Below are 13,204 nucleotides of genomic sequence, written 5' to 3' on the forward strand. Positions count from 1 at the left end.
TGGCCTCAAAAGACTCTCGTCTGGCCTCAAACGTCACCAGGTCTTCTCCCAGTCCGTCTTCTCCTCCGGAGCGACGTGCCCTTAAGGTTAGTGGTAACCTCCCCCTCCCTCCTCCACCTGGCTGCGTTCCTCCCTGGCGAGAAGACCTGACAGTTGTGGTATATAGCCCAGCGTGGGCCGTCTATGTCCCCGTGATGTGAAGGCGCCTCCCCTGACGCTGATCAAAAGTGCATCCCTTCTCTCTCTCTCTCTCTCTCTCTCTCTCTCTCTCTCTCTCTCTCTCTCTCTCTCTCTCTCTCCCTCACGATCCTTCTTCCTCGACGTCCGGGTGGCAAGGTAAACGTGCAGTCGACTTCTCAGTCTCCCTCCCTCCACAGCAGGGAACCTTGACGTATATTTCCAACAGTGTGGTACCTACGTATGTATAGTCTGCGCTATGTATAGTCACTTTCCGACGATCCTCAACACTCCACTTTTCAGGTTAGATTTCATCTCCATTTGTGCAGCCACGGATTTCTTTGTACTAATGGAAGAGTCTCTCTCTCTCTCTCTCTCTCTCTCTCTCTCTCTCTCTCTCTCTCTCTCTCTCTCTCTCTCTCTCTCTCTCTCCAGATTCCTTTCACATTTTGGCAATTTCCAGAAGACCCATTCATGGACTCCTCCTCCTCGTTCAGCGGACGATGAACGTAAATTAGAAAAAAATAAAACAGCAATGGCCCCTAGCAGGGAGCCCTGAGGAAGCCCAGGTGGTGTCACCCCTCACCCACACACAGCTCAGAGTGTGGAAGGCTCCCCCCTTGACGTGTGGCTTCCCTCCCTCACTCCCAGTCAGGTACGTGTCAGTCCATTGATGTAGCTCTTCCCTAACCCCCATCTTGAACGTGTAGTAGCGTAGCTGGTACCATCCCTATTCTTCTGTAAGGGAAAAGTATCAAAAAGGGACTCTTTGGCAGTCATACAATCACCTCATCTATCCATTTTTGCCTTTGCTTGTTTACTTTCTCATTGAAACCCAAGGGGATTTGTCCCACGAAGATATTTTCTCACTGAATTTCGTGTTGTCTCGCCTTCAAGTAACTTACACTTGTCAAGAAATCATTTCGATTTGCTTATACTGCTCTTCAGCGTTGGTCTGTGGTGGAGAACTGCCTTCCCTCTCACATTCTCTTTCGAGTATTTGCATTATAATGACTCTCTTTCATTCTGCTGGAACGCTACCGCCACTGGGAAAGATTTCTGGACACTGTCTGTATCCAGTGGTCCGTCAAGCCCCTCTATTCCATTCTGCTGGAACGCTACCGCCACTGGGAAAGATCTTTGGACACTGTCTGTATCCAGTGGTCCGTCAAGCCCCCTCCACACACTCCTCAAAGATACCACCTGGACACTGGGGCCTTGCATGGGTCCTCCTCCTTCATGATCCACCTCACTTCCACAGGACTGAATTTGATATACTTTCTAGGGCAAGTCATCCTCCCAACGCTGGGGACCACAAGCACTTTCGAATAAAAAAAAAAAATCGAAACTCCACGTTCACCCTCCACATAACTCCACGTCCACCCTCCACATAACTCCACGTCCACCCTCCACATCATCAGTAATTCCTCCTTCCCCCACTTTTCTAAGTTCTTGAATCATTTGGTTTCTTTCCTATGTCCCTTTACACATCTGTGCAATACCTTAGGGTGTTCCTTCACCACCTATACATCTTTCGTAATTCACTCGCCTCTTTCCCTCCCTCTAGTCGCACTGTAGTCCCTGCCACCTCCTCTGTGGTGTCTGTCTCCTCCACCAGTTCCGTACTGTGTATCTACGTTCCCCACCTGGCTTTACAACGCCTCCCACACCACCCCCATCCTCCTGCTCTTCTTCTACTTTCCTACAATCCCTCGCCTCTGATGCTGGCACGCACCTCTCCACACCCTCGTTGCGCATTCTACACAGGCTTTCATAACACTGCTGCTGGGAGCCTCCGGGGTTGGTTATGCGGCCTTCCACTCCGTCGTCTTCAAGAAAGGTGTTTAAGCTTTCATACTCTAGTCTAACCCCCTTACAGGCCCCTATTCTGGGGCCCACACTTCCGGCGTTACCTCTGCCGACGTGTGCTCCAAGCTTGAGCCATGAGTGATCACAAGTGGAGGCCTGTGCGTAATGCCTTCCCTACAGTATATGGAGATCAGGTTGGGTTCTGATCCTACAAACGTAGCCTTAAACCCTTAGTTGAAGCCAAGGATCCTGCCTGAGTAATCCTGCTTCAGGCATTTTTTTTTTGAGACTATGAACCTCGGCGTCTTTTTCCCCCTGCTTATAGATCTCGTGTGAGCCCAACGGGTGTCTTTGTAAGTGAGGCGCTGTATGTTGGAGCATGAATGTTACCGCCACTCTGTGTGATTAGCGGCGTTGCCTCCTAGTACCGTCCTGATCCGTTCCTCCACAGTTCCTTGCACCGTCCTGATCCGTTCCTCCACAGTTCCTTGCACCGTCCTGATCCGTTCCTCCACTGTTCCTTGCACCGTCCTGATCCGTTCCTCCACTGTTCCTTGCACCGTCCTGATATTTCTGACTTCGTCTACCCCTGTGGGTCTCTCAGTGTCAGAAACGGTAGAGGAAAATAAGGTTATGAGATGGTCAACTTGCTTAGCAGCGTAGGAAAAGAGACGAGACATTTGAGAACCGAGTCACTTATATGGAGTCACCAAGACCCACAAAGTGATCACGAAACACTTGCCAGGTGATGTGGTTGCTGGTGAGGGCACACAAGCGGCTGGTTCCCAAGAGCAGAAACCGGAGTAATAGCTGTAGGAGAGAGGAAAAGTATAGGTGGATCCATTCATCGTGTGAACCCCCCATTCCGTGCTGGGTATTTTGCCTCCCTGGCAGCCATTACTTCCTCCTTCTCTTCCTAAACCTCACCCGAGGCTTTATTATGAACCCTCTTTATCGTGTCGTTATTCATTTATTTTCATTATTTGAGTCCTTATTGATCTCGTATACTCCTGATCCATCCCTTTCCCTTCGGTGTTGGATCATCTTCACCCGCTCGTCTCTGTATCCACCACCTTTGTATCCACCCTCCTCTGGTATCCACCTTCCTCTGGTATCCACCTTCCTCTACTATCCACCTTCCTCTGGTATCCACCTTCCTCTGGTATCCACCTTCCTCTACTATCCACCTTCCTCTGGTATCCACCTTCCTCTGCTATCCACCTTCCTCTGGTATCCACCTTCCTCTGCTATCCACCTTCCTCTGCTATCCACCTTCCTCTGCTATCCACCTACCCCACACACGTCCCGGAGATCACCCAAGCATTGTGGTCTTCGTCTGCGCTGCCGTCACTGGATACACTCGATCCTCCGACTTTCTCAAACCCTATACTTGGGAGAAGCGCTGATGCCTCCCCTCGTTACCTCGGATCGTGGGTCTTATTACCGCACCTCGCGCGCTCTCGTGTGCTTTCCCGCCCTCACACCTTCGTCCATGACTGCACGCATATAATCACCATCCAAGATAACGTTGAAGAGCACAGGTATGCGTCTGTGGTAATACGGGTCTGGTGCTAGAAGCAACCAAGGCAAGACGGGGGGACTATCGTTTCTAGATCCTTTCGGCCATAGTATCGTACTACTCGGGGGGTCACCATTATCGTACTAGTACCAAAATCATTATCGTACGTTTGGCAACGCTGGTGGTGGCGCCTGACCAGCTTTCAACTCGTCCCAAAATCTCTCCAGTCGCACCCAAAGTTAGTTCATGTCTGTGTCATACATTACTCACAGTTGGGTTTGAGCTACGTCAGGTGTCGTTCGTAATTCTTATTCCATATTTAGTACTGGATGTTTGGATGACGTCCTATTTCTAATCTCTAAGATCTTAAAAAGAGAAAGAAAAAATAGAGTTCACTTTATGTTCGTTTCGTCCTAGTGCTGTTTTCGTCACCGGACGAGTCTGACAGGGACATAATTATTATACCCCGCGACAGGTCTCGTGTCTCTTGGCCCCAACTGACCCTCACCATCCATCATGGGTGCGTCACTAAAAGAACATCATCATATATGCAACGTCTTCTTGCAGCGCTGGTGGGAGCCACGGGGGCGCGCGCGCGCAGGGCCTCCAAGCTGCCCCTCAGGGACCTGTAATATAATGGTCCCTTATAGCAGAACGAGTGATGTCACGACCTGCAACACACACACACACACACACACACACACACACACACACACACTGGCATACAACCTGTTATCGGCTGTTGTGAATGGTTGTAATGGCTCTTCCTCTTGCAGCACTCAGAAGCTGGCCACGTCCACTGGTCGAGACCACAGGTCATAAAGTGGTGTGATGTGTGTGTGTGTGTGTGTGTGTGTGTGTGTGTGTGAGTGTGTGTGTGTCGGGCGGGTCTCCACAAGGCGACTAAAAAGGGCCTGGAGCTGGGAGTCAGGAAATCCTCCCCTCCTGTATTACTCTTCCCAAGCAGGGACAAAAGAAAGAGCCACATGAAGAATTCCCCCCCGCCCCTTCCCCCCCTGTCTAAGGCTGACTCATCTCTTCCTAAGGGTCAAAGGTCACGGTCAACTTGAGGGAAATTAGGACCTCGCCCAGATCCTGAACTACCAATACTTTAAATTTCATTTATTTCTCGAAATGAACAATAAAGTCTCTTAAATTCTTTATTAGTTATTTCTCTCCCCTGCAGTGCCGAGTTGGCCCGGTGTTAATTAGCGTTAATTACATGTTCATTCAATGATTGCCTGCTTAAATAAATAAAATCATCTTTTTTTTTCAAACCGATATAACATTTTTGTTAAAATGCCATTTTTCCCCCTGTGTCTTCCAGTTAGTATCATATATATATATATATATATATATATATATATATATATATATATATATATATATATATATATATATATATATTCGCAATTACTCACATTAGCGAGGTAGCGTCATGAATATAAGAAGAAATTGGTCTGATTCGCTCTATATCCACACTTTATCTGTCATATGCAATGCACTGAAACCAAAGCCCACCAGCGCGTCGCCCCCTGTATACCACAACGCTCCAATTCCCTCTATCCCATTAGCTCCTCACACCCTCCTCTACGTCCAGGCTCCCTTATCTCAAAAGAAACTTTCCCACCAAATTTCCACCTACTTTTCTGTTTTTTTCTCTCCTCCCTCCTATCCCCTCTTTTTCTTGACGTGTCTATCCCCTTAATCACCCATCCTTTCCATACGTCCAACCCATTTGTCTTAATACATCGCTAGGACAATACCTCTATCGTTCATGGCTCTAGGTGCAACGCCCTGGGTTATGCGATTTATTGAATACATTCGCCACCGGGTGACTAACCCACACCTCACATTCCTTTAAAGTCTCCAGTAAATAATTCATCAGATCTAGACGGGTTCTGTGGTCTCGTTGCCAGACGCCACGATATTTATTTTCCCTTCGTCTCATTTATGGCGGGGAGCAAAGTGTCATGGTGTTAAGTGAGGCTGTTAGGTTTATCATTCAACACTGGTTGTGAACTACTGGTTAACTGTCATGTTGTTATTGAGGCTGTGGTTGTGAACTACTGGTCAAGTGTCATGTTGTAACTAAGGTTGCTGTTGTTATTATTCATCACGTGATTGTGAACAACTGGTCAAGTGTCATGTTGTAACTAAGGTTGCTGTTGTTATTATTCATCACGTGATTGTGAATGCATGGTCTGGTGTCACCCGTATATACCCCCCCTGTGTATAACTGTCTTGAACTGAACCTCAGAAACGTATGGATTGTGATCCCCCATTGCCTTCATGGTGAAGGAGCGCAGCCTTCGGTCACCATCTCTTTGCCTCGAGAATGCTCACCCTCCCCCTCGCTCGTTGCCCTCCCTATCGGTCAGACTTATCAGGTAGTCACTGTCTTGGCAACGCCCTGGGCACGTTCGGGTGGCCTCCAGAATGGAAGCACATCCATGTACGGACGTCCACCATGAGCGTCTTCTCACTCCTGGTACTCTCCACTTCGTACCATCTGTACTTGCTCCTACCTTTAGGCGGACCACCTTACTGACACACACGCACCATCAGTCGCCAGTCCCATATGGTCGACACGTCTGACTGAGCCGTTCCATCCTCGCTCTCCTCCCCCACCTACCCACCCCACACACACACACACACACACACACACACCAGCAGCATACCCCCTTCCTCCCTCCCTCCTCACCTTCCAGCCCTTCATCCCAGACTGTAATTTCTAATCATGGAAGTCATTACTTCGTGATGGATTTCTTATAAAACTCACTGATATTAATCTCCTTTTATCAGGTGGTGCAGCAGCAGCAGCGCGGGCGAGGGGAGGTGGGAGGGATATATGATTATTCACGTCGCTCTGGTATAACCGAGGAGCAGTGAATGTTGCTGGCTGGCTGGCGTCGTCCTACTCCTCCTCCTCCTCCACCTCCTCCTCCTCACCACCATCAGACGGCCCACACTGCTCCTCCTCCTCACCATCACCAGACGGCCCACTGCTCCTCCTCCTCCTCACCACCACCACCAGACGGCCCACTGCTCCTCCTCACCACCACCACCATCAGACGGCCCATTGCTCCTCCTCCTCACCACCACCACCACCAGACGGCCCACACTGCTCCTCCTCCTCACCACCACCACCAGACGGCCCACTGCTCTGGATCTAAGAGGGGTCCGCTTCCAGTCCTCTGTGGAGAGAGCTATTGTTTCGTGTCTCGCTTGCAGGTCCCAGCAGCGGGACACGACACGACACCCACCCCCTCCTCGCGCGCGCCTCGCGTGCGACAATATCTCCCTCCCCCCCACTCTCTCTCTCTCTCTCTCTCTCTCTCTCTCTCTCTCTCTCTCTCTCTCTCTCTCTCTCTCTCTCTCTCTCTCTCACCCACGAAACAAACCAGGTGACGCAATGGTTCTTAATCCCGGAGGAGGGTTTGTTTTGTGGAGTTCGGGTGGGGTGGAGTGGGGTTGGATGGGGTAGGTTGGGTGGGGTGGTGGTGGGGAGGAGGAGGAGGAGGAGAGGAACCGTCCGGGGAAATGATTCAGGTCTGGTGACGACCTGATTCTCAGGGTCAGTCTTACTCTACGTGACGTAAAGGTTCAAGGGTCAGGGTCCAGCAGCCCTCATGTGACACAGGGTTTTTATTTCGAGTGTCCTCCCTCACGTGGGCTTGAGAATTTCACGTCTCATGAAATGGCCCTCATATATTTGTTCATGGGTCTTCCCTACTTGACACAAACCTCATTTTTTGGGGGGTCTTCCCTCACTTTGGCCTCATTTTAAGGGATCTTATCTCACAAGGTCGTGATATTTTAAGGGTCACTACAGAAGATGACGACCTTCCATTTTTTTTAATGTCTCACCCACCAATGCAGAGGCAAAAGTTCACCTCCCAAATTCCAGAGTACGTTTTCTAATCATATCTTTATTCTCGTGTCTAAACTCAACCAGAGCCCTGGTAACCAGTCTCGATGCTCAAGACCCCCCACTGTGGGACACCAGCTGTCGTTTCTTGTGGGACACCAGCTGTCGCTTCATAATCTGGGACACTAAGACACCAGCTGCCCACCAGCGATGGACACCGACAGCGTCTGTCGATCAGTGAGTGTGAGAGTGTGTGAAAGTGTGTGTGTGTATGTGTGTGTAAGAGTGTATGATTGTGTGAGAGAGAGAGAGAGTGTATGTGTGTGTGTGTGTGTGTGTAAGAGAGTATGAGAGAGAGAGAGAGAGAGAGAGAGAGAGAGAGAGAGAGAGAGAGAGAGAGAGAGAGAGAGAGAGAGAGTGTGTGTGTGTGTGTGTGTGTGTGTGTGTGTGTGTGTGTGTGTGTGTGTGTGTAAGAGTGTGAGTGTGTGAGTGTGTGTGTGTGCGTGTGTGAGTGTGGACAGAGAGTCATCTCTCGTGACACTGGAGGACCAGATTTACACAAAAATAGTAAGAGGAGGAGGAGGAGGAGGAGGAGGAGGCTCTCGTAACCCAAAACCTGGAAACTCACCTCAATAAACTGGTGCCACAATTGTTGACTCACTGGTGGTAATGGAGCCAATTTACCAGCCAAACAGGAGGACACGGCCACCAGGCCCCGACACATGCAAATTGGATAAGTAATTCTGTCCGTGAATGGCACAGTATGAAAGGGCTAGCGAATTATGCTCTCCCTCAATGGCTTAATATGAAAGGCCCGGCTAATTAAGCCTTACAACTGCGGGTGAGAAGAGTAAACAGCTGGGCGGGGACGAACCTGGGCGGGGACGAACCTAGGAGGGGACGAACCTGGGCGGGGACGAACATTGGCAGGGACGAACCTAGGAGGGGACGAACATTGGCAGGGACGAACCTAGGAGGGGACGAACATTGGCAGGGACGAACCTAGGAGGGGACGAACATTGGCAGGGACGAACCTAGGAGGGGACGAACCTGGGCGGGGACGAACCTAGGAGGGGACGAACCTGGGCGGGGACGAACCTAGGAGGGGACGAACATTGGCAGGGACGAACCTGGGCGGGGACGAACCTAGGAAGGGGACGGACACTGGCAGGGGCGAACCTGAGCAGGGACGAACCTAGGAAGGGACGAACACTGGCAGGGACGAACCTACAGAGGGACGAGCCTGGGCAGGGGCGAAACATGGTCAGGGCCAAATCTAGCCGGAGACAAACCTGGGAGGGGGACGAGCTTGGCAGGGACGAACCAACGGAGGGGGACGACCATTGGCAAGGGACGAGCCTGGACAGGGACGAAACCTGGACAAGGACGAACCAACCTGTCAGGTAATAAGGATGAGGAGGAGGAGGAGGAGGAGGATGTAGTCATGTGCCATGACCTCCAACCTCTCTCCTGGTGTCCTGGCGACCTCCCTGGGTCGTGGCAGACATCTCTCCTGCTGCCCCTCCTTCAGGAGGAAATGTAAACACACCAGCAGACGACTGAACCCTTTCTAAGCTGTCCAGGAGAAATACCTGGAACACCCTAACATCTCTGGAGGGATTAACAAAAGTCCTTTGGTCTGATTTGAAGCGAAATATTCGACTTTTTTTTTCCCCTTTTAAACGTATATCCAAAGTTGCTTTCAATTACTCTTATGAGTGAACTATTTCGTATGTTAATAACCCTATTAAAAATAGAATAATAGCGCTTTGCTTCATTCGAATTTAAAAGTGCTTGTCCATGAGTTTAGAATTGGAACGCCCTTGTCTACGAGTTTAGAATTTAAACGTCCTTGCCCACGAGCTTATAATCTAAACGTGCTTGCCCATGAGTTCAGAATCTAAACGTGCTTGCCCACGAGTTAATCTGAACTTGCTTGCCCACGAGTTTAGAATTTCAACGTGCTCGCCCACGAGTTTATAATTCAAACGCCCTTGCCCACGAGTTTAGAATTAAAACGCCCTTGCCCACGAGTTTATTATTTAAACGCCCTTGCCCACGAGTTTAGAATTTAAACGTGCTTGCACACGTTTAGAATTTAAACGCCCTTGCCCATGAGTTTAGAATTTAAGCGTGCTTGCCCACGAGTTTAGAATTCAAACGCCCTAGCCCACTAGTTTAGAATTCAAACGCTCTTGCCCACGAGTTCATAACTTAAACGTTCCTGCCCACGAGTTTGAATTCACTGCCACATCCCTTGTAGGAAAAATAACTACAGGTCTTCAGGCTGACTGGCCTAGGTTTGGTCTCTGTCCCAGGAATCATCCTGTTTAACTCGCCCACGTAGCCTATCCACGCTTACATCCAAATGCCTTAGCAATTCAATATACAGAATTTTGTCCACCTCTATTCATTGTTAACACACCAATGTATCGAGTTTGGCAAGGTCAGAGGGGAAATTATGACATCAAAGTCTTTATCTTCTTTTAAATCATTCAGGGTAAACATATAAACACTACAGCTTTTCTACGTGTTTTCACCAACGGTGTGAAAAAATTTGCACCGATCGAATGTAAACCACAATTCCTTCGCCTATTGGATAAATGTTTGAGTCACGTTCGTTTTCTGTTGTGGATGAATTTCCTGGGTTAGTGTCGTCAGCGAATTTTGATATCTTATAACTCAGGCCATTATCAGTGTCATGTGAGATAGCTTAGAAACAAATATGGTCTCAAGTCTGATTCCTGTGGCACGCCACAGGTATGAGAGAGAGAGAGGGAGACGGAGCTAGGCTATCCCAGGGCTTGGGATGGCTACAATCCCAAGGCCCGGGATCTGTTGAGTGTGTGTGTATCCCTGGACCTGAGTTCCTCGTTTTCTTTTTTTCCCAATCCCGCTTAATCCTATTGTAAATGCAGGACTAAAAACCCCTCGTCCTCGGCTCGTGACACAATACACCACTTGCACCTTTCTTTGTTCACCATTCGTGGCATATCCTGCATTTAGATCTTTTCTGATAAGCTCTTAAAACAATTACAGAAAAGAAAAAAGAATTCTCCAATGGAAATCGCCAGGTCAGTACGAGTTAACTACCATTTGGCTAGACGTCCACAGACCTTATGGAATACTGTGATTGTGACTATAAATGGGATCAAGTTGAAGCAATTGATTCCAAATGTTGGGTTCGAAACTGCTAGGTTCCCAGCAGACAGACTGCAATATTTTTTTTTCCTATCCAGCGAAAGGTCAGTTCTCATTGGTACTACAATATTGGCTAGGCTAATGCTTTGTAACTTTGGCGAACGGTACTTCCAAGTTAGGTTAGGAGTGCTTGGTTAGGAGTAACTTAGTTAGGTCAGGTCTCGTTACGTCACGCCTTAGTCAGCTTTGCTTTCCTTTTTACGCAACTCTTATATATCTGCTTAGCTTTAGCCTAGAAAGCGTTTTCTATGACCTTTAAGTATTTCTATTCACGATTTCCCTCTACTTCACAACCCTGCCCACTTTTGCAAGGCACCCGTGCAAAATTCTCAGAATTCTTGAACGTAATATCCGCACTGATATAAGAACTGTATTAAATATTCTAAGTCTCTTGCCAGAATATTGCTCAATATCGGCCACAAATAACGATGCGGAGTTAAACTGAAATATTAACCTTTCTCCCGATGATCCGCGTTCTCTCATTTCTTTTGTTATCCTTCCTATGCTGTTATGCTCTTCGTATAAACTTTTCCTATTATGTTAGCAACGTTCGTACTGGTCAACGGCTTCAGTCACCTGCAGCGACTGGAATACATGGAACATTCCTTTAGGGACAGTCTACTGGCTACCAGAAGGCGTCACTCTTCATCCACATTACTGGAACAAAATCCGTCCACCTGGATATTACTGTTTTCGTCACAAACTCAACATGCAGTTTAATGTCTCGAAAAGTCAATTTCTTTGGGAATCTTCTTCATCTGCATCACGATGATAAAGATGGACCCCTCTGTATAACCTCTATATAACCCCACGAAATAACCTGCCTATCTATCTATCTATCTATCAGATGGACCCCTCTATATAACCCCACGAAATAACCTGCCTATCTATCTATCTATCTATCTATATATATATATATATATATATATATATATATATATATATATATATATATATATATACACTATGCTTTAGAAGCTTTACCGATCGACAAGCTCCAAGCCTTTTCAAAAGCAGCTAAATTCCCACATACTCCACCTCGTCTGCTACAGTTAGTCAGGTGAGGATGTGAAAATTTTCATCTTATAAATCCACTTGACAGAGCGGGTTGAGGTTGGCAACTGAGGTAAGGCCTTGAAGGCTTTATCTTGTTCATGCACATATTTTTTGTGTTTCAAATTCCCCACCACAAACATGAAAGTTTTCTCGTCCGGAGCAACATTATTTTTTGCTTTTACAGGTTAGGCCGATCAATCCACTAATAAAATGACATATGGCTAATAATTAAAGTTATTGGTGATAGCACACTTACCTAAGTTGCCAACTGGTTCACAGTAGTTCCGGAGCTTCGGTTCATTCGGTGCTTCGTGTACCAGACGCAACTCTGAGTGTACCGCTCTTAAACAACCTGAAATGACAATTGCCAACCTCAATCAACCCATTTCCTGTACCCCATAATCTCACTATATTTTCACTAAAACCTCATTAAATACATATGAATATATATTTGATACATTATGCAAACCTAGCAGGATGGAGGAATATTCATTCCCTCTCCACACAGCAAAATTTAATAAGGCAAGCCTAGCTTTGTTGTTTACGTCTGTCTCTCTCTGCATCCATCATCATCGCATTACGCCCACGTCTCTGATATTAGACCCAGTGGTGCATCTAGTATTCGCCACAGTGGTGTATGTGATGTTAACCACAGTGGTGTATCTGATATGAGCCACAGTGATGCACACTTCAAAGGTTCTAGCTAAACAGTCTACCTACACACCACACTCGACTTCAGCCAGTAGCCTACTTCGTTAAAAAAAAAAAAAAAGTCTTGACAAAAATGATCTAAAACAAAAATGTGCCTCAATGCCCAACATTGGTACCCAAGGCATGTAATGTTAAGACGGACTTTGACAACGTAAGATTAGCCTGGAATATAAAGTGAGTGAGCGAAACTGGACACCATATAGGAGAGTGAAAAGACTTTGTGTGACAGGGATGATGAGGGCCGCCCCCCTACGAGTGTAGGACTCCATCTCTGTACAGCACCAAGAGGTAGTCGAATCACACCACTGTTTCCATGTTCATGAATCTGCCCTCCGACTTACTGAGGATCAACGAAGGATCCTTTGGTCAAACTCGTGTCATGATTCACACCTATTTGATTCCTTCACGTTGCTGTAAGAGGCCAGGCCATTGATTGAACATAACCATTGGCATGGCATGCAATTTAACGTCCGTTAAACTCCTAGAACCAACACGCAATTACCATCTAGGGAACAAAGACGTAGCAGATGTTGAATGATGCGTCGTTGTCGTCATCACACGTCAGCACTATCACTCACACACTTCACTAGAGGCAAAATGGTCCGTGGAAAAGCAATGGAATCAGCTGAGGAGGTTCGAAGTAGCCCTCTCAACTCAGGAGGCAACTCTGTCAGAGTTGCACGCGATTATCTATAATACCTTAGTTGGCAACCGTGTCGGAAACTCGAGGATCGAGTGAAATTGTATGTGTGTGTGTGTGTGTGTGTGTGTGTGTGTGTGTGTGTGTAGGGTGCATTTCCATGTAAAACTGAACTAGACGTGAAGTGTTAGGTTCGGAGAGTGTGTAGCGGTCTAGTCGT

At 47.6% G+C, this 13,204-nt stretch overlaps 1 protein-coding gene across 1 annotated transcript in view; it reads right to left on the reverse strand.

Moving 5' to 3' along the window:
- Positions 1-12,942, reverse strand: part of Lasp (LIM and SH3 domain protein Lasp) — a 459,511-nt gene extending 446,569 nt beyond the window's left edge. The window contains exons 1-2 of the mRNA XM_071673158.1: positions 12,847-12,942; positions 11,890-11,985 (exon numbers count right to left, since the gene is read on the reverse strand). The gene's annotated coding sequence lies outside the window, so the exon portion shown is untranslated. The remainder of the gene's footprint in view (positions 1-11,889; positions 11,986-12,846) is intronic.
- Between the last annotated feature and the right edge of the window lie 262 nt (positions 12,943-13,204).

This window comes from Panulirus ornatus, chromosome 18, assembly GCF_036320965.1.
Source record: "Panulirus ornatus isolate Po-2019 chromosome 18, ASM3632096v1, whole genome shotgun sequence".
Classification (NCBI taxonomy): Eukaryota; Metazoa; Arthropoda; class Malacostraca; order Decapoda; family Palinuridae; genus Panulirus; species Panulirus ornatus.